The sequence below is a fragment of the Macaca mulatta genome, chromosome 14 (genome assembly GCF_049350105.2).
Source record: "Macaca mulatta isolate MMU2019108-1 chromosome 14, T2T-MMU8v2.0, whole genome shotgun sequence".
NCBI lineage: Eukaryota > Metazoa > Chordata > Mammalia > Primates > Cercopithecidae > Macaca > Macaca mulatta.
In genome coordinates, this window is record NC_133419.1 from 71886167 (window position 1) to 71908220 (window position 22054).

General features: G+C 43.6%; 1 protein-coding gene and 2 long non-coding RNA genes across 16 annotated transcripts in view; 1 reads left to right on the forward strand and 2 right to left on the reverse strand.

Moving 5' to 3' along the window:
* STIM1 (stromal interaction molecule 1) overlaps nt 1-22054 on the reverse strand; it is a 219746-nt gene that overhangs the window by 158845 nt on the left and 38847 nt on the right.
* Nucleotides 6186-12264, forward strand: LOC144334348 (uncharacterized). Its single transcript, XR_013404092.1, has 2 exons — nt 6186-7375; nt 12072-12264. It is a non-coding gene; the product is annotated as an uncharacterized LOC144334348 (long non-coding RNA).
* On the reverse strand, nt 17633-20877 carry LOC144334330 (uncharacterized). The gene is made up of 2 exons (XR_013404074.1): nt 18377-20877; nt 17633-17824 (listed from the first exon to the last, which is right to left on the reverse strand). It is a non-coding gene; the product is annotated as an uncharacterized LOC144334330 (long non-coding RNA).

A 22054-nucleotide genomic window follows, 5' to 3' on the forward strand; every position in this document is an offset into this window, starting at 1 on the left:
CTCCCAGGCTGGAGTGCAGTGGTCCAGTCTTGGCTCACTGCAGGCTTGACCTCCCAGGCTCAAGTAATCCTCCCACTTCAGTCTCCTGAGTAGCTAGGACTACAGATACAAGCCACCATGCCCGGCTAATTTTTGTATTTTTTGTAGAGATGTGATTTCCTCATGTTGCCCAGGCTGTTCTCAAACTCCTGGGCTCAAGTGATCCACCTACCCTGGACTCCCAAAATGCTAGGATTATAGGCTTGAACTAACATGCCAGGCCTGTTGTGTCTTTCAATAAGCTGGTAGGATGCATACCCAAATCTGATATCTTTCTTTGCCACTACATGGGAGAAAGTCTGCCTAAGAATGACACCAGTACAAAGAAAAGCAGAGCCAAAGAGGGAGAGAGTGAGTCCTAATGACATAATTTAACTCCCTGTATCTAGCTGTGTCTAAAAGTAGAACTACTTCTAGGCTTTTTAGCTACTCAGTCAATAAAGTCCCTCTCTTGGTTAAGTCAGTCTGAATTGTATTTGCATCACCTGCAAAAGAGTCACAACAAATGCAAAATTATTTGAATAAAAAATTGAAAATCAACCATTTAGTCAATAAGCCTCAAACCTTTTCTGAGAATCACAGTCATGAGAATAATCTTTTTAAAAAACTCCCAGAAAACTTAGTCTTCTCCTTGATTCTCCATTATATTCCCAAATCTCATTTTATGGTTTCCAAATCGCTTTTCCACAGATAACCTCAGCTCATCTTCAAAAACAAAACAAGGCTGGGTACGGTAGCTCACACCTGCAGTCCCAACACTTTGAGAGGCAAAGGCAGGTGATTGTTTGAGTCCAGGAGTTCAACACCAACCTGGCAACATGACAAAATCCTGTCTCTACAAAAAATGCAAAAATTATCCAGACATGGTGGCATGCGCCTGTAGTCCCAGCTACTTGAGAGGCTGAGGTGGGAGGATCGTTTGAGCCCAGGAGGTAAAGGTTGCAGTGAACCAAGATCATGTCACTGCACTCCAGCCTGGGTGACAGAGCCAGACCCTGTCTCAAAAAAATAAAAATAAATAAAAAAAACAGTAACCCTGTGAAGTAAGGCCTCTGTCTCCAAATGATCTTCTCACTAATCATTACTGTTTTTGCACAATTCTCAAGAAGCCATACCCAGGGCTGGCAACCTGACTGGGCTCAGTACAGACTTGCTACCTGACTACATTGGTCCCCTCACCCCTGCCAGCTGTGTCTTGTTTCAATTAGGCCTCACCCTGCTCCTCACAGGCTGAGATACAGACAAGCCAATGGCAGAGCACGTATATAAGGGTGTGTCACTCAACTGACTGGCATCCCTGAAAGTCAGTGGCCTTACTCTCAAAGTTGCCCCTAACCTATCAAATGCACATCAGTGGATCAGATCCGAGGAGGAGGAAATGTCTTCTAAATGCCCCATTGAAAGAAACTTCAGCCAACAGCCACTAAAACACTGCCAAACTACCTTTATATATCTATTGGGATTTAAAGATTTAAAAATCATTACTGGCCGGGCACGGTGGCTCATGCCTGTAATCCCAGCACTTTCAGGAGGCCGAGGTGGACGGATCATCTGAAGTCAGGAGTTCGAGAACAGCCTGGCCAACATGGCAAAACCCCATCTCTACTAAAACTACAAAAAAATGGCCAGGCTCAGTGGCTCACGCCTGTAATCCTAGCACTTTGGGAGGCCGAGGCAGGCAGATCACCTGAGGTCAGGAGTTCAAGACCAGCCTGACCAGCAGCGAAACCCCATCTCTACAAAAAAATACAAAAATTAGCCAGGCGTGGTGGCAGGCACCTGTAATCCCAGCTACTCGGGAGGCTGAGGCAGGAGAATCGCTGGAACCCCGGAGGCGGAGGTTGCAGTGAGCCGAGATCACGCCATTTGCACTCCAGCCTGGGGAACAGAGCGAGACCCTGTCTCAATTTAAAAAAAAAAAAATCATTACTGACTGGATTGGCATACACTCAAGGGTTTAAAGTTCAAGAAATTCATACTACACCCAAAAGTTAACTCAAAGTGGATCAATGACCTAAATATAAGTGCTAAACCATAAAACTCTTAGAGGTAAAACACAGGAGCAAACCCATAAAATAGAGGAGTAAATATTCATAACCTTGGCTTTGACAACAGATTTTTTTATTTTTTTAATCTTATTTATTTACTTATTTATTTTGAGATGTATCACTCTGTTGCCCAGGCTGGAGTGCAGTGGTGCAATCTTAGCTCACCGCAACCTCTGCTTCCTGGGTTCAAGTGACTCTCCTGCCTCAGCCTCCTGAGTAGCTGGGATTACAGGCGTGCAGCACGAAACTTGGCTAATTCTTTTTGTATTTTTAGTAGAGACAGGGTTTCACCATGTTGGCCAGGTCGGTCTCGAACTCCTGACCTCAGGTGATCTGCCCACCTCGGCCTCCCAAAGTGCTGAGATTACAGGTGTGAGACACCATGCCTGGCCAAATTTTTTTAGATACAACACAAAAGCACAAACAACAACAACAACAAAAGATAAATAAATTAAAATCCATAAAATCTAAAAACTAGACCAGGCACAGTGGCTCACACCTATTAATCCCAACACTCTGCAAGGCTGAAGCAGGTGGACTGCTCGAGCCCAGGAATTCCAGGTGAGCCTGGGCAACATAGCAAAATCTCACCTCTAAAAAATAAAAATAAATTTAAAGCTACGGTGTTTCAAAGGACATTATCAAAAAAGTGAAAAATCAACCTATAGAATGGGAGAGAATATTTGCAAATCATACATCTCATTAAGGGTCTAGTATCCAGAATACATAAGGAATTTTAATAACTCAACAACAAAAACAAATAACCTAATTTTAAATGGACAAAGGACTTGAAAAGGAATTTTAATAACTCAACAACAAAAACAAATAACCTAATTTTAAACGGACAAAGGACTTGAATACACATTCTCCAAAGAAGACATACAAATGGCCAACAAGCACATGAAAAGATGATCAACATCATTAGTCATTAGGGAAACACGAATCAAACCACAATGAGATACCATGTCACACCCACTAGGATGGTTGTAATTAAAAACAAAACCAAAAAGAAAAAAAAAAAGAAGTACTGCAAAGATGTGGAGAAATTGGAACCCCTGGCCGGGCGCAGTGGCTCACGCCTGTAATCCCAGCACTTTGGGAGGCTGAGGCGGGTGGATCCCGAGGTCAGGAGATCGAGACCATCCTGGCTAACACAGTGAAACCCCCGTCCCTACTAAAAAAATACAAAAAAATTAGCCGGGCGCAGTGGCAGGTGCCTGTAGTCCCAGCTACTCGGGAGGCTGAGACAGGAGAATGGCGTGAACCCAGGAGGCGGAGCTTGCAGTGAGCAGAGGTCACGCCACTGCACTTCAGCCTGGGCGACAGAGCGAGATGCTGTCTCAAAAAAAAAAAAAAAAGAAACTGCAACCCCTTACACACTGCTGATGGGAATGTAAAATGGTATAGCTGTTGTGGAAAACAGTTTGGTGGTTCCTCAAAAACTTAAACATAAAGCTACTATACAATTCTACATTTCCACTCCTATGATACACCCCCAAAAATTGAAAACAGGCCAGGCGCAGTGGCTCACGCCTATAATCCCAGCACTTTGGGAGGCTGAGGCGGGTGGATCCCGAGGTCAGGAGATCGAGACCATCCTGGCCAACATGGGAAATCCCATCTCCACTAAAAATACAAAAATCAGCGGGACGTGGTGGTGCACACCTGTAATCCCAACTACTCAGGAGGCTGAGGCAGGAGAATTGTTTGAACCCAGGGGGCAGAGATTGCAGTGAGCTGAGATTGCACCACTGTACTCCAACCCAGGTGACAGAGTGAGACTCCATCTCAAACAAACAAACAAAAAAATTAAAAACAGGTACTGGAACAAGTACATGTAACTATCATGTCCATAGCATAGCAAACAGTCTAAATATTCATCAATAGATGAATAAACAAATTGTGGTATGTATATATACACCTAATTCCACCAGTAAAAAAAAAAAAAAAAAATGAAGTTTTCTGATGCATGTTGCAACATAGATGGAATTGAAAAAATTATGCTAAGTGAAATAAGCCAGACATAAAAAGACAAACATTATATGATTCCACTTAAATGAAATATCTAGAATAGGCAAATTCATGAAGACAAAAAGTAGACTGGAAGTTAACAAAGGCAAACAGGAGGGAGGAATGGGGAGTTATTGCTTAGTAAGCACAGAGTTTCTGTTTGGGATGATGAAAAAATTTTTTAAATAGTGATAAAAGGTGCACAATACTGTGAGTGTAATTACTGCAATTAAATTGTATACTTATCAATGAATAAAATGACAAAATTTGCTTACATATATTTTACCACCAAAAAAAGATAATAAAAAAAGAAATAAAATACCAACACATTGCAATGTAGATTAAGCTCCAAAATATTATTCTAAGAAGCCAGATACAAAAGGTCACATATAGTATGATTTCATTTATACGAAATATCCAAAATAGGTAAATCCTATTGGTGGCTGCCAGCGGGAGCGGAAAATAAGAAGAAACTGCTTAATAGGTAAGGGGTTTTCCTTTGGAATGACAGAAATGTTTTGGTGCTAGATAGAAGTGGTAGCTGTACAACATTCTGAATGTACTAAATGCTACTCAATTGTTTAATTTGAAATGGTTAATGTTATATGAATTTCACCTCAATAAAATTTGTTTAAGTATATGAGAGAGTTCAGGGAATCATCCAGGCATCAAGAATTAAGGCTTAGAAGTAAGGCAAGGCAAGAAACAGTCAGGAACCCAGTGTATGGTGTGACTAAGAGATACCCATGAACAGCCCAAGAAGCAACTTATACTGGGCACAGTGGTTGACTCCTTTAACCCCAGCACTTTGAAAGGCTGAAGCGGGAGGGTAACTTGAGCCCAAGAGTTCAAGACTGGCCTGGGTAACATCATGAGACCTCATTTCTAGAAAAAAAAAATAGCCAGGCATGCTAATGCACATCTGTGGTCCCAGCTACTCAGGAGGCTGAGGTAGGAGGATCACTTGAGTCCCAGGGATCAAGGCTGCAGTGAGTGGTGATGACACCACTGCACTGCAGCCTGGGCGACAGCAAGATCCTGACTTAAGAGAAAAAAAAAAGCAACTTGATACTGCAGCAATTTGATGCCTCATTGTACTGGTCAGGATACAGATAAAGCTGCTGTAACTAAGAGACCCTCAAATATAGTGGATTAAACAAAAAGTTTATTTCTCTCTCATAATAGTTAAGCAGTGAGCAGTCTCAAATGAGAGTGAATTCTGCCATTCTCACTCAAAATGAGGCTTCCATCTCTGGGATCAAAAAAGGTACTGTAGATCTCACCATATTCCAGCTAGCAGGAAGGGAAAAAGGAAAAGAGAAGCACCACATATTGTTCTTAAGTACATAATATAGAAGTGGTACACATAACATTTCCACTTGGATCCCCACTGGATAGAACTAACACATGTGGCCACACTTAGTTGCAAAGGAAGCTGAGCAGCTATGCATTCTGCTAAAACTCAGGTGTTCTAGCATTAAAGAAAGAATGAGAGAGCCCACATTGGCAAAGACATCTAAGAATCTCTTTCATTTTACCTCAGTTTTTTTAATATTTTGTCTTATTAAACAATTTGGCCACACATGGTGGGGCTCATGCCTGTAATTCCAACAGTTTGGGAGGCCAAGGCGGGTGGATCCCTTGAGGTCAGGAGTTCAAGAACAGCCTGGCCAACATGGTGAAACCCCATCTCTACTAAAAATACAAAAAATTAGTTGGACGTCGTGGCGGGTACCTGAATCCCAACTACTTGGGAGGCTGAGGTAGGAGAATCGCTTGAACCTGGGAGGCAGAGGTTGCAGTGAGCCAAGATCGCACCATTGCACTACAGCCTGGGCAACAAGAGTGAAACTCTGTCTCTAAAAAAAAAAATTTATTCCCAAGCCCAGCTAACACTGAAGTTTGCAGTTATTGTTCAGTGAAACCTGCTGGCTGGCTTGGAAAAAAAGAAAGAGAGAAGAGAGGGGAAGAGAGGAGAGGGGAGGGGAGGGGAAGAGAGGGGAGAAGGGAGAGGAGGAGAGGGGAAGGGAGGGGAGAGAAGGGAGGGGAGGGGAGAGAAGGGAGGGGAGAAGGGAGGGGAGAAGTGTAGGGAGAAGGGAAGGGAGAAGGGAAGGGAAATGGGAAGGGAGAAAGGAAGGGAAGGACAGTTATAGATAGATACCCCCAGTTAGCCTCACTAGACTGAACAGTACCAACAAAGCCTACTTATTTAACTTTTGTGACCAATATTTATGGTGGAAATAAAAGTTGCTCTAAAAAACAAATTAGTAAGTGCTATCTCTGTGCAATACTAGGCCAAGTAGTATAGAAAAACAACAACAACAACAACAACAAAGCAGTGTTTCTGTCTTTAAAAAACTTCCAATCTTGTGTGGTAATCACATACAAAGCAACCACAATGCAGCAAGATAGCTGAGGCATATAAAGTATGATAGGAGAATAACAGTAGAATAGACTGCCAACCTACAGGCAAAGAGGACAGAGAAAGCTTAAAAAGTGGTGACACTGGAGCTATGTACTAAAAGATGAGGAGTTTACTAGATAGAAAAGAGTAAGCAAGCCAGGGGTGGTGACTCACACCCAACACTGTGGGAGGTCAAGACAGGAGGATCACTTGATCCCAGGAGTTTGAGACCAGCTTGAGCAACAGAAGGAGACCCCATCTCTACAAAAAAATTTTAAAGTTAGCTGGGCATGGTGGTACATGCCTGTAGTCACAGCTACTCAAGAGGGTTAGATAGGAGGATCTCTCAAGCTCAAGAGGTTGAGCTCTGCAGCCTGGGCAACAGAGTGAGACCCTGTCTCAAAAAAAAAAAAAAATTTTAAAAAGATGGTAAGGAAGCATTCCAAGCAAAATGGAAAACATGAATAAAAGCATAGAAAAATGTTTGCTGAAAAGACAACATGCAGAACCCAGATCACAGAATGCTAGGAACACCAGATTGAGAAGCTTGGATTTTAGAATCTCTGAGAAATAGGAAAGCAATAGACTTCTGAGCAGCGGTGGGCCACAGTTAGATTGACTTGTTAGAAAGATTCTGGCAGCCAAGTGGAAGGATGGACAAGGAGACATGCTTTGGAGTCTCATCCTTGCTACTATGCCTAGTCCTATCCTTATCTCCCCAATGCTACCACTAATAAGCCAAGTCCTTACAGAAGGAAGTCAAATCCAGGACAAATCCCACAGACTCAGGCAGGATCAGATTTGTAGATTTGTTAGTTTGTTTTCTGTTTTTTGTTTGTTTGTCTCACTGTGTCACCCAGGCTGGAGTGCAATGGTGCAATCTCAACTCACTGCATTCTCCGCCTCCCGGGTTCAAGCGATTCTCCTGCCTCAACCTCCTCAGTAGCTGGGATTATAGGCAGGCGCCACCATGCCCACCTAATTTTTTTTTTTTTTTTTTTTTTTTTTGGTTGTTGTTGTTGTTGTTGTTTTGTATTTTTAGTAGAGATGGGGGTTTTACCATGTTGCCAGGCTGGTCTCGAACTCCTGACCTTGTGACCCACCGGCCTCAGCCTCCCAAAGTGCTGGGATTACAGGCATGAGCCACCGCGTCCGGCCTGTTTTTAGTTTTAATCTGTCTTTTATTGAGGTGAAATTCACATAACATTCACCATTTTTAAGTGAACAATTCAGTGGCATTTAGTACATTTACAGTGTTGTGCATCCACAGAGGTTTTCAGTTCTACATTTTTTTTTTTAAGAGACAGGGTGTCATATGTTGCCTAGGCTGGCCTTGAACTCCTGAACTCAAGCAATCTTCCCACCTCAGCCACCTGAGTAGCTGGGACTGCAAGCATGTGCCACCATGCCCAGCTGGACCTTAGGTTTCGATGAGGTCCAGGAAAGCCTCTGCTGACTTCACTCAGATCAGGCTTCATACAGTCCTCTGGCATCTCTGCTCAGATGGATATGCCAGATACTTTTGGCTTTCAACAAACATCTGCCTAGAGTCCCTAGACTGCCATGCTATTTTCTAACCTTTCCTGACCTCAGCTCCCCTAGGAACACAGGTCATTATGACCAGGAGGAAATTTGACCATGTCTATCCCTTATTTTAAATTTTTCAGTGGTTCTGAATTGCCCAAAGAATAAAGTCTCAAATCCTTAACAGATAGACAAGGTTCTCTATAATCTGGCATCTGCTTGTTTCCCTAGCCTTATCTCCTAAACATGTTGCCCTAAAATTCTTCCCTCTCATTATGCTTCCCTTCCTACTCATGGCTGCTCAAACATATTTTTTTTCTTTCACCCTGGAAATGACTTTGTCACCTCATACACATTTCCCACAGATTTATCTCACCCTAGGGAAAGTTCTCATATCTTCATTATTTCCTGGGAACAGCTCTGATTCCAGTCTCATTTCACTGTGGGTGCTACTGTAATCCATGCCTCATTATTCATTCTTCTTTACATATGTTATTGACCATATAATACCACAAGATGACTTTTTTCCCACCTCCTACTATTCTACTTCTGTCATATTACTGAGAATAACCTTACCAAATACATCTGCTTCTGTTCCCTCTGCCTGAGTCTCTCATAAGCCCAGGACTTCACCAGGCCCCTCACTCCAAAGTTACTGGTACCTGGGACTTATGAGGGAGATATATTATACCCACACAGAGATATATTATACCCATACCCCCAGTCAGCCGGGGAGTTGGAGCCAGATCTTATTCTCTCTCACCTTCTTTCTGACAGAATTCTTGAAATGACAAAGCTCTATTAGGACAGCACTTGAACCCACCCTCATTTTACCATGGAGATATCACTGACCCCAGTTTCATCTTACTTTGAGATCAGCTCTGGTCTTGGCCTCCCCAATCACCATACCAAAGAGAAAATCATACCCCAGTATACCTTGGGAATGAATGATTTGCACTCTGGCCTTGGCTGGCACTCAACTAAGGAAAGAAAAGTGACATGAAGCAACTGGCCCAAAGTAACACTAATACTATCCCAAACTAGGGAAAGAAGGTCTCTCTCTGGGGTGGTAGGGGAGAAAAACTTCCAAATCATCATAAAACCCCCCTCACTTTCTGTGTATGCAAGCCGAATATGTGTCAAATGGTGCACAGGAAGAACTCACACAAAGGCCTTTTTCCAGGTGTATTTTAGGCTTCCAGGTATATCACAGTCACAAATACCAGTTTGCTCCCTTACAAACTCCATTCAGCAGCAAAGCAACAATATTTATAAGTCATTCTTTCTATAACATTTTATTTGAGCTTGACAATGTATTAAGCAGAATAAACCTAGGCTTTAAACTTTCTAGCCACGCAATCTTGGCAAATAACTTTCTTTTTCTTTTTCTTTTTTTTTTTTTTTTTTTGAGAGAGTCTCGCTTTGTGGTCCAGGCTGGAGTGCATTGGCGCGATCTCTGCAAGCTCCACCTCCCGGATTCACGCCATTCTCCTGCCTCCTGCCCACTAGCTGGGACTACAGGCGCCCGCCACTAGGCCCAGCTAATTTTTTGTGTTTTTAGTAGAGACGGGGTTTCACCGTGTTAGCCGGGATGGTCTCGATTTCCTGACCTCGTGATCCGCCCACCTCGGCCTCCCAAAGTGCTGGGATTACAGGCGTGAGCCACCGCGCCCGGCCAGCAAATAACTTTCCCCATTCATAAAATGGGAATAATAGTAGTATCCTGCAAGACTGTTGTGCAGAAAAGTAAACAAATATATATAAAGCATCTAGAAATATACCAGGCCCAAAAAGGTTTTTCAATCATTCATTCAATCAACAAATATTTACTAAGTATATGCTATGTGCCAGTCAGTATTTTAGCATTGAGGATTTCGCCATTAACAAAAACCCCTGCTCTTGTGGAACTAACGCGGGGGGGCAGGGGGCGGATGGTGAAAGGCCTGACCAATAAATATGCCAGATGGTGATAAATGCTGTGATGAAAAATAGAGAAAAGGGTTGTAGTGTGCGGTGGGGGAGGGGTTGCTTTTTTTTTCTGCTTTTTTTTTTTTCTGAGACGGAGTCTGGCTCTGCCGCCCAGGCTTGAGATGCAGGGGCGCGATCTCAGCTCACTGCAAGCTCCGCCTCCCTGGTTCACGCCATTCTCCTGCCTCAGCTGGGACTACAGGCGCCCGCCACCATGCCCGGCTAATTTTTGTATTTTTAGTAGAGACGGGGTTTCACCATGTTGACCAGGATGGTCTCAATCTCCTGACCTCGTGATCTGCCCGCCTCGGCCTCCCAAAGTGCTGGGATTACAGGCATGAGCCACTGCCCCTGGCCTAGATTGCTATTTTTAAATAGAATGATTGGATAAGGCCTCACTGAGTTGACATTTAACCAAAAGATCTGAAGGAAATAAGTCATGAGCCATGCAGAAAGTTAGGAAAAGAAGGAAGAACCAATGCAAAGGTCCTGAGGCAAGAGTATGTCTGTCTCTATTGTTCAAAGAATGGTAAGAAAGCCAATGGGGCAGGGTCAGCAGGTAGAGAGGAAATGAGGCTAAGACAGGTAACTGGGAGCCAAGTCACATGTGATCTTGTGGGCCACTCTAAGGACTTTGGCTTTTTCCCTGAGAGATATGTAAAGCCACTGAACAATTTTGAACAGAAGAGTTAAATGATTTGGATTTACGTTTTGAAAGGATCACTCTGGCTTCCTGTTTAGAATAAACTGTAGACAGACAAGGGCAAAAGCAGGGCAACCAGTTAGGCTATTATTTCACCAGGCAAGAGACGATGGTAACTTGGATCAGAGTGGTAAGTGCAGAGGTAATGAAAAGTATCTGATTTTTGGATTTGAATTTTAAAGGTAGAACCAACAGGATATGCTGACAGATTCCATGTAAGTGAAATGTTGTTAAATTTTAAATGCCTATTAGATATCTAAAATGTTAATTAAGAGGTTAGATATACAAGTCTAAAATTCAGGGAGAAATCTAAGCTGGAAACACAAATTTGAGTTGTCAATAAATAGATGATAGTTAAAATTATATAAATGGACTTTTAATGGCATGAGATATTCAATAAACAAAGTTCCCAGTGAATAGTAACTGCCATTATAACCCCTTTTTATTCTTTTTTTTCCCCAGCTTCCCAAGCTTATAAACCTCTTTTTATTCTTAAGGTATTAGAGATACTTGCCAGGTATGAGAGATACTTGCCAACTTCTAAACTTCAGTGCCCAACCTCTAACCGTGTCCCCACCCCTCAAGAAAAATTTGATTTTCTGATCTTGTATCTTTCTTTACTGTCATCCTTCTTTTCAAATTTGCAATTAAAACATCAGATAAGTGAAGGCATGCTGGTGTTAAGTGGTAAAGGTACCAATTTTAGAGTTAGATTTGGTTTGAATCTTCTCTCTCTCAGCCATTTACTAGTTCTGTGACCTTTTAGCCTCAATTTTCTTACCTATACAATGGGACTAATAGTACTTATCTTAAAGGGTTGTTATCTTATGGATGGTAAGACACCTACTTATTGCTTTGTTCAACAAAAACTTACTGAGCATCCATTACATGCCTAGCACTGTGTCCAGCATTAGAGCTACAGCAGTGAATAGGCACTGGTACTGTCCTCATGGAGCTTATAGCCTAAGGGACCATAGTATTTCTAAAGCACCTAGATAAAATTTAAATTGTTTTAAATCATCTAAATAAAATAAATATGTAAAGAACCTCACACAATGCCTAGCAAATAGTAGGTGCTAAGTGACAGTATATATTATTTTATAATTAAAACATAAGCCCTCGGCCGGGCGCAGTGGCTCAAGCCTGTAATCCCAGCACTTTGGGAGGCCGAGACGGGCGGATCACTAGGTCAGGAGATCGAGACCATCCTGGCTAACACGGTGAAACCCCGTCTCTACTAAAAAATACAAAAAACTAGCCGGGCGAGGTGGCGGGCGCCTGTAGTCCCAGCTACTCGGGAGGCTGAGGCAGGAGAATGGCGTAAACCTGGGAGGCGGAGCTTGCAGTGAGCTGAGATCCGGCCACTGCACTCCAGCCTGGGCGGCAGAGCGAGACTCCGTCTCAAAAAAAAAAAAAAAAAAAAAAAAAAAAAAAAAAAACATAAGCCCTCACAGAACAACATGCTTTAGAATTGGCAAATTTTTGGAAATCAAAAGGTCCAATTATCTCATTTAATAGAAGAGCGGATTAACTAGCTTCATAATAAACTTATTCAGGACACCTATTCTGTCAGGGCATGTGCCAGTTGCTCAAGATACAAGGATGAGTAAAACACAGTCCCTACCTTACATCAAGTAAATATGCAAAGGGAGAATGACTCGCCTGAGGTAACCTAGTTCATCACTTAGACTGGAAATCGTGTCTTCTAATTCTCAGTGTTTTGCTCTTTCCACTGAATCAAAATTATTCAACTCAAATAAAAATATTTAGGAAGAAGCCTACCACTGTGCCAAAGAGAGTGCCATCCTACAGCTCAGCAATTCCTCATGAGTAGCTTGTCAAAAAGGGTAAGCCCCTCTGGGTTTGGAGGCTGATTCCTTTTTTCCTCTATAACAGTCCATAGCACACAGCACCTAGGGCCTCAGAGGCCCTGGTAAGAAGTTAGAGAAAGATGCAGAAAAATAGAGTAAGAGCCTGAAACCACCAGAGCCACTGGCTTAGTAAAGAAAAAATAGAGCAAGGCCAGACCAAGACCCTCCTCCCTCATTAAGAGGGAGATTAGGTCATGTTCCCTCCGGGCTAGCACTAGCTCTAGAACTCTACCTTTGTCCCTTTAGGCCACCCACCCTGCCCACTGCAAGGGCCCTCTTTAGAGTTTCAACACTGAGCTCCATTTAATGGAAAAAAATAGCACTGGGAAGCGGAAAGAATACATCATGGAGTTCCAAAAACCTGGCTGAAACTGGCTCCACCACTAACGAGCTGAATGTTTCTTAACTCATCTGTTTCTGCATTTGGAAAACAGTGACAATACTCACTTCTGGGAACTGTGGTGAGCATCAGAGATGTGTCTAATGTATCTAGGAAAATGCCTGGCATGCAGCGGTTACTCAATAAATGGTGCTATGATTACTTATGAATGACAAGGTATCCCTTGTCTGTCCCATGCTCTAGTGACTGCAGGCTTCAGCAGAGCAGCACAGTTTAAGACTCCCACAATAATATGGAGTATTCAGGGAGATGTGGTACCTTCACTGGCTACATTTCTCAAGCTCTTCTCCCCTCAACCTATACCAGCTCAGGTCTCCACTCCACCCCTCCACCTTTTAAAAAAATAAAATCTTTGAACCTGTCTCCTCTGCTGCCTCTTCAAAATACCACCCTCTTTCCTTCCTTCCCTCGCAACTATATTTCTCAAAAAAGTCTTTTGTTCTACATGTTCACCTCATACTCACTCCCTAAGCCACAGCAGTCTAGCTTCCATCCCCACCCCTCCACTGAAACTGCTGTCACCATGGTCACCAATGACTCAGTAGCCTCATTTCAGGCTCACCCTACTTGTTCTCTGCTGCAATAGACACTATTGCTTTCTTTCAGAAACTCTTCTCATTCCTGGCTTCCCAGACAATATTTTCTCTTACCTCTGATTGCCCCTCCTCAGGCTCCCTCCCTAACTTTTCTGTGTACACATATCAGAGTTCCTCTGTGCTCTATCCTCAACCCCCTTTCTTTCCCCATTTTATAAATTTTACTCAGGTGATCTCATCTACTTCTACAGTCTCCACTATTTCTTAGAGGTCATGATTCCAAAGGCTATTCCTACCTCTCTCAAGAACTCCAAAACTCATGTCTTCTCCCCCAACTACCAGATATTTTCTCATGGATATCACCCATAATCATCTCAAAACCAACATTAACTTCCCCAGCTCTCTCTCTTGTATTCCATGTGCTAACAGCATCACAGTAATGCCCGGTCACCTAACACTGCCTCCTTCATCCTTCCGTCACACAATTTAAATCAACCCCCATGACCACTACCGTTGTTTCAGCTTCATCATCTGCTACTGCAAATCTTCTGGCTGCCTTCTCTGCCTCTAGTTCTAATCTATCCATTCTAAGCACAGGCATATAAGAGGTCTTCCTGTAAAAACACTCTGGTCACGTCACAGCCATCTTAAATATCGACAGTAAATCTCAGCTCCAAAGGGATTTAAGCTCTTTACCATAAAATACAAAGTCATTCAGGATCTGGCCCTTCGCACACACCCAGCTTCATCTCGTGCCACTCCCTCCAAGTAGTCCAACACTCCAGTTCAGGGAACAACTCGTCATTCACTGAATATGCCATGCACTTTCACAGTCACACTGCCCAGAATACACTCCAGGGCACTCTGGCACAACCCTGGTCATCCTTAGAGGGTAGCATCTTTGATCTTGCTAAGTATTTAGACCCTCCTCCCTTTCTCTCCCACTACTTTTTTTTTTTTTTTTTTTTTTTTTGAGACGGAGTCTCACTCTGTCACCCAGGCTGGAGTACAGTGGAGTGATCTCGGCTCACTGCAACCTCTGCCTCCTGGGTTCAAGCAATTCTCCTGCCTCAGCCTCCTGAGTAGCTGAGATTACAGGCACGCACCACCACGCCCAGCTAATTTTTGTATTTGTAGTAGAAATGGGGTTTCACCATGTTGGTCAGGCTGGTCTCGAACTGCTGACCTCGTGATCCACCCGCCTCGGCCTCCCAAAGTGCTGGGATTACAGGCGTGAGCGACCACGCCCAGCTTTTCCCAGTACATTTTCTATGTACCTCTATCGTAGCACTTGTGACACCGTATAGAGTGCACTTGTTTATGGGTGTCTCAGTAACCTGCAGGTTGTTCATGGACACAGACTATGTCTTTCACATCTCTGCACCCCAGCCCACTTGCCCAGCCTCTCAAGATAAGCAACCAGACTATCAGTCCTAACAGGGGATACTCCCCCTATAGCAGGAGAGCAAATTCTAATGACAACAGGAAATCTCAATAGGTTCAACTTCCCTCTTGCAAATGCTTCCAGATGGACTGACCCCACAAGAGCTATTTCCTACCTGATTCCTGGGACCCCTATGCCTGGCACAGCCTGTTCAATAGAAAGAGGAGAGCTTCCTTAAGATTAAAATTATTTGGAAAATGATTTCTAAAATGGGCTGAGCTGATAGACAGGACTGCCAACTGCCAGAGCCATCTCAGGAAGTAATTTGTGAAATAACTCCAAGACCTTTATACATTTTCCAAAGCAACTGGAATGGTTGCTACAACACCCTGTGGCAGGTCTTCCTGCCTTCAATCAAACCTTGGGAAATTGCCCTGCATCACAATACTTACAAACAATTGCTTCACTAGGCAGAAATCTATAAGGACTTCTCACTGCTTAAAACTGTATACCACAGTGATTAGGAACAAGGACACTAAAAACATAGTACCTGAGCCTGAATCCTACCTCTACCACTTATTAGCCATGTGAGTTTGGGCAAATCATTTAAGTTCTCTAGGCCTCAGTTTTCCCATCTTTAAAACAATAAAATAATAGTACCTACTCTCATAGGGTTGGTACAAAGATTAAATAAGCTAATCTAAATAAACTACTAATAAAAATTAAGCTTAGCATTAAAAATGCAAAGAATAGTACCTGGCACATGGTAAGAACTTAACAAATTATATATAAACATATTCAGATTCCAGGTCCCTCTGTCATTCATAGCCTGAGATGTGAAACGTTGCCCTGTCCCATTTCACATTCCATAATCCACCAGCTCCCAGTCCTTTTAACTTCTGACGATCATTTATGATCCTTTGCTTCTATCCACAACACCAACTGCAATCTGCCCAGCTCCTCCCTCTGGCAATGCTACCTTCAGCTGGCCAGAAATTAACGCCTTTAGCAGAGTCTCACAGGTGGTGTCGTGCCTAAGAGCAGTACAGGATACCACCTTCTCCTGAGCATTCTATTCCCTATGCCAGGGGTCCCCAACCCCCAGGCTGCAGATCGTACCAGCCGGTGGCTTGTTAGGAACTAGGCCACACAGCAGGAGGTGAACGGCAGGCAAGCGAACATTACTGCCTGAGCTCCGCCTCCCGTCATATCAGTGGCAGCATTAGGTTCTCACAGGAGCGCAAAGCCTACTGTGAACTGCACATGCGAGGAATCTAGGTTGCATGCTCCTTATGAGAATCTAATGCCTGATGATCTGAAGTGAAACAGTTTCAACCCAAAATCATCCCCACCCCCCACCCTGGTCTGTGGAAAAATTGTCTTGCATGAAACCGATCCCTGGTGCCAAAAAGGTTGGGGATCGCTGCTCTCTGCTCACTCCTATCTTCACTTAGGTCATTTTCACAATCTAAATGCCTCCCTGAGCTTCTGCAGTATATAAACTTAAACAGTTTTAGGAATTAGTTAAGTCACACCATCCCAGGAAGCCACAGTAACTCATAAAAATATCTGCCTTCCCTTAACCTCTAAAGTCCCAATTTGTAACTTACATTTCCACACTCATAGATAATCATCTCTATTAGATTAAGTTCCATGAGGCAAGGCCGGGCGCGGTGGCTCAAGCCTGTAATCCCAGCACTTTGGGAGGCCGAGACGGGCGGATCACGAGGTCAGGAGATCGAGACCATCCTGGCTAACACGGTGAAACCCCGTCTCTACTAAAAAATACGAAAAACTAGCCGGGCGAGGTGGCGGGCGCCTGTAGTCCCAGCTACTCCGGAGGCTGAGGCAGGAGAATGGCGTAAACCCGGGAGGCGGAGCTTGCAGTGAGCTGAGATCCGGCCACTGCACTCCAGCCTGGGCGACAGAGCCAGACTCCGTCTCAAAAAAAAAAAAAAAAAAAAAAAGTTCCATGAGGCAGTGCCTGGTTTTCCATCACTACATCCCCATTACCCCAGAACAATAAATGTTTAAGAGTCGTTGGGGGTCAGCCACAGTGGCTCATGCCTGTAATCCCAGCACTTTGTGGGGCTGAGGCAGGAAGACTGCTTGAGCTCACAAGTTCGAGACCAGCCTGAGCAATATGGTGAAACCCCATCTCTACAAAAAAATACAAAAATTAGCTGGGCATCATGGCACGTGCCTGTAGTTCCAGTTTCTCAGGATGCTGGAGCCTGGGGCAGGAGGATCACCTGAGCCCAGGAAGTCAAGGGTGCAGTGAGCTGTGACTACACTGCTGGAGTGTACTCCAACCTGGGCAACAGAGAGAGACGCTGTCTCAAAAGAAAAAATGAAGAAGGCTTAGGCAAACAATAAAAGCTCAGTTAGCTAAATCTCCTACCACTGAATCTGAGACATAACTAGAGACTGGTGGATTAACCAAGATCTCTAGCTTTCTACAACAACAACATGGAGAAAACTATATTAGCAATCTCATAGAGCTGTTGTGAACATAAAGATGTAATCTATGTCGAACACTTAGGAGATTTTCTGACACATAAGCTCTCATTAAGTATTTCATTTTCTCTTTGAAAAGGAGTCATGGAGGTACCTTGTCAACTAAAGGACAGCTGGCCATACTACTTCTCCAAGTCACGCTAATAGAAAAGCAGGGGGCCACACTGTGTTCATTTACCTAATTGTGTTCTGTGGAACACTGGTATCTAACAAAATGTCAATAGGTGGTTTTTGAGGATAAAAAAAGATTAGATGTTCAGAAAAACGTAGGAAACCCTGCATACCTTTCCTTATCATATTAAAGTCCCCTAGCTTTTCCTAACTTGATCTCAAAGGTCTTTTACTGAGTAATACTAATAATGCCATTTCCTGTGATACTGACATTCTGAAGAACACTTATTTATTTTTTTGAGTCTCACTCTGTCACCCAGGCTGGAGTGCAGTGGTGTGACCACAGCCTCCGCCTCCTGGGTTCAAGCAATTCTCCTGCCTCAATCTCCCGAGTAGCTGGGATTACAGGTGCACACCACCATGTCCAGCTAATTTTTGTATTTTTAATAGAGACAGGGTTTTGCCATGTTGGCCAGGCTGGTCTTGAACTCCTGACCTCAAGTAATCCAACTGCCTCGTCCTCCCAAAGTGCTGGGATTACAGGTGTGAGCCACCGTGCCTAGCCAGAACACTTACTATATCTTAAAACAATGTATTGGGCCAGCCGCAGTGGCTCATGCTTGTAATCCCAACACTTTGGGAAGCCAAGGTGGGAAGACTGCTTGAGTCCAGGAGTTCAAGATCAGCTTAGGCAACATAGTGAGAACCCATCTCTACAAAAAATAAAAATATTAGCCAGGCATGGTGGGGTGTGCCTATAGTCCCAGATACTTGGGAGGCTAAGGTGGGAGGATCATTTGCACCCAGGAGGCTACAGTGATCGCATCCCTGCACTCTAGCCTGGGCAACAGAGGGAAAGACCCTGTCTCCAAAAAACAAACAAACAAACAGCATTGTACAAATATATAAAGGTACTGCTATTCCACAGTAACCCAGAATAGACAGGACTCTAAAGTAGTAGAGAATACCTGGACTACTAAAATTACATTATCTTCTCCATCACAATAAACCTGGAGGAAGAGAAGAGAAATAGACCAGTATTTCAAGAGGCCAGCTTTCAGTCAATCCAATGAAGAGTCAGCAAAGGAAAGAGAAGCTTTTATCAGGTAGTATTTTCAGCAACTCACCAGAGCTGGCTTTAAAAGGGAACTCAAGCCAGATTTGGTTGCCATGAGATACAAAGTAACTTGACAGCTGCCCTCCTGGAAACAGTTAACTTAGTAACTTTTACTTTGACAGAATCTTGGGCGTGAAAGAAATATTTTGAAATCATTCTAGACAAAACCTCTACTTTATTGACAATAACAGGCCCTAAGAGAGCCTACCTAGCTTCATTTGTCCCCACTTGAGCAGGACATGGGAAAAAAACAGATTAGACAGTGATAATTATAATGGTTAACACTTAATGAGAGCTTACTACATGTCAAGCAAGTTGCTAGATATTCAACATAGATTATCTCATCTTAATCTTCGCACAGTTCTTTGAGATTGATTTTATAATAATTTACATGTTATAGATGAGGAAGCAGGCTCAGAGAGATTAAGTAACTTGCCCAAAGCACTACAGCTAGCATATAGTATTACAGTGATGAGACCCAGGCAAGCTGACCCCAAGGGCCCATGCTCATTATTGCTAGAGAAACTAAGGTACCAACTTTTCTGAGAAGCCTTTTCTGACAATTTCCCCCACCACCAATTATTAGGGTTGCCCCCTAAGCTCCCATTGCCCCATGTCTCTATCTATCCCTATACACTATTGTCTCTGTCATAGCAGTATCACCAAATTACGTACTCCATGAGGGAAGAAATTACTAAATCTTATGCTTCCTTGCATCCCTTGTGACACTACCTAGTGTTGCATCGGCAGCTCAATCAAGATGTTTCAGAATAAACAACTATCAAGGAATATAGTATAATGATGAAAACACATGGGTTCTGAAGTCAAATAGACTTAGATCTGAATCCAGGTTCAGCCACTTCTTAGCTCTGTGATCGTGAGTAAGTCAACCACTCTGAAGCTCAGCTTCCCTAACATTAAAATAGAGATTAAAAAATAAATTACCACAAAATGTGAGAAAACTAAACTAAGCACCTTACACATTGCCTAGTACATAAAATAATTGTATTTACCATTCTCCTCCTTTCCCCTTGTCCCACATATAACGATAGAGAGAGTACTATTTCAGCCGAGTGCCGTGGCTCACGGCTGTAATCCCAGCACTTTGGGAGGCCGAGACGGGCGGATCATGAGGTCAAGAGATTGAGACCATCCTGGCTAACATGGTGAAACCCCGTCTCTACTAAAAATACAAAAAATTAGCCGGGTGTGGTGGTGGGTGCCTGTAGTCCCAGCTACTCGGGAGGCTGAGGCAGGAGAATGGCGTGAACCTGGGAGGCGGAGCTTGCAGAGAGCCGAGATCGCGCCACTGCATTCCAGCCTGGGAGAAAAGGGAGTGAGACTCCATCTCGAAAGAAAGAAAGAAGAGAAGGAAAAGAAAGAAAGAGCGCTATTCCAGGAACCCAGAGTCGAATTAGCTATACAAACTTGGTTAAGTGCATCTCCTTTCTGAGCTTTAATTTCTTCATTTACAACTCACAGGACGGTTGGTTTGAAATTTTAAAAAATGTGGATAAGTGACCAAAAAGTACTACACAGATGGAAGGAATTTTTGTCATTCCACCTATCCAGCTTTTAAAATCAGCCCTGAACCACACTGCATAGAAATATCTTGAAGCTCAAGGAAGAAGACCAATCTCTTGGAGGTTTAAAGGCTATAAAGGGAAGGAGTATTTGCACTGTCACTAGGAGAATGAGCCAGTCCCACCAAGAAGCTGAGATACTGCCAAGTGGCTTTGCTCCAGGAGTCCCTGACTAATTAAGGCCTTGCTCCCCTGCCCTGTTTGCCTGTGACCTCCACAAAGGCTAGAGAACACCAAGTGCTCCACAGCAGCTCTTCTCTTGGCCAGAGTGACATACGGTATTGCTGGCCAAGGATCAGCCAAAGCTATTGCTAAGAGCTTCCTGCCCTTGGCCTTCCTTAGAACAGGGTCGGCCAGGCACAGTGGCTCACGCCCATAATCCCAGCACTTTGGGAGGCCGAAGCGGGTGGATCACCTGAGGTCAGGAGTTTGAGACCAGCCTGGCCAACATGGCGAAACCCTGTTCCTACTTCAAAAAAAACAAACAAACAAAAATGAGCCAGGCATGGTAGCATGTGCCTGTAATCCCAGATACTTGGGAGGCTGAGACAGGAGAATTGCTTGAACCCGGAAGGCGAAGGTGGCAATGAGCCGAGATCATGCCACTGCACTCCAGCCTGGGCAACCAATCGAGACCCTGTCTCAAAAAAAAAAAAAAAAAAAAAAAACACAGTCAAAAACAAGGTGCCCTTCATTCTTTGTCATGATTCCTAGGAATCAGCCCTAAACACAGCTACCAGGACCCTGGGCCTGGAACATGTCGGATGTGACTCAAGTAAAGCCTGACCAGCCAGGTCCTTTGGACAACTGAAAGAGACCCTGTAGGCTGTGGAATAAGGGGTAAGGAAAAGGGACCCATGCTCTGCTAAGGGCGTCTAGTCTTTGATGGTCCCAAGGTCACTTTTTGGGCTCTTTTTCAGGCTGCATAGGCCCCAGGGACTTAACCACTTCCTTTGCTCATTAAAGCAGAACCCCCACTCCAGCCCTTGGGACTCCCTCCCCCAAGCCTGAAGCCTGGCTCTAAGGTAAGACAGTCCACCCATCTCTCCCTTCAAAAGTTAAAACATATGGGCCGTTTTTGTCGTAAGAGTTTAACTGTTGAGTTGAGAAAGAACATAAGCCAAAAACAGCAAATATGAGGAAGTTAAAAAAAGTTTAAAACATATTACAAGTTAGTCACAGTCACAACCACTTCATAGTTCCTGGTTCCTGTCATAATTGGTGCTGTCAGAGAACAACTACAATACAATAGTTTTCAAGACTTACTTTTAAACAATGGAACCCTCTTTTTCAAATATAGTTCAAATTGGCCTGGCGTAGTGGCTCACACCTGTAATCCCAGCACTTTGGGAGGTGGGCAGATCACCTGAGCTACAGAGTTTAAGACCTTCCTAGGCAACACGGCAAAACCCCATCTCTATAAAAAATACAAAAGTTAGCTAGGCATGGTGGCACATGCCTGTAGTCCCAGAAAAGACTCAAGATTTAGATCAATCGACATGATGTAGACCTTATTTGGATATTGACCCCATCTCTACAAAAAATAAAAATACTAGCCAGGCGTGGTGGTACATGCCTGTAAACCCAGTTACTTGGGAAGCTGAGGCAGGAGAGTCACTTGAACCTGGGAGGCAGAAGTTGCAGTGAGCTGAGATTGCGCCACTGCACTCCAGCCTGGGCGACTGGGCTACAGAGTGAGACTTTGTCTCAAAAAAAAAAAAAAAAAATGTTGCCCCACATTTTAACCAACCATACACCATTATCAACCATATACAAATAATATTGCTAATGAGCAAGAAAGTGGAAGTAAACATGTAGACATTCATGTATCAGGCTCTG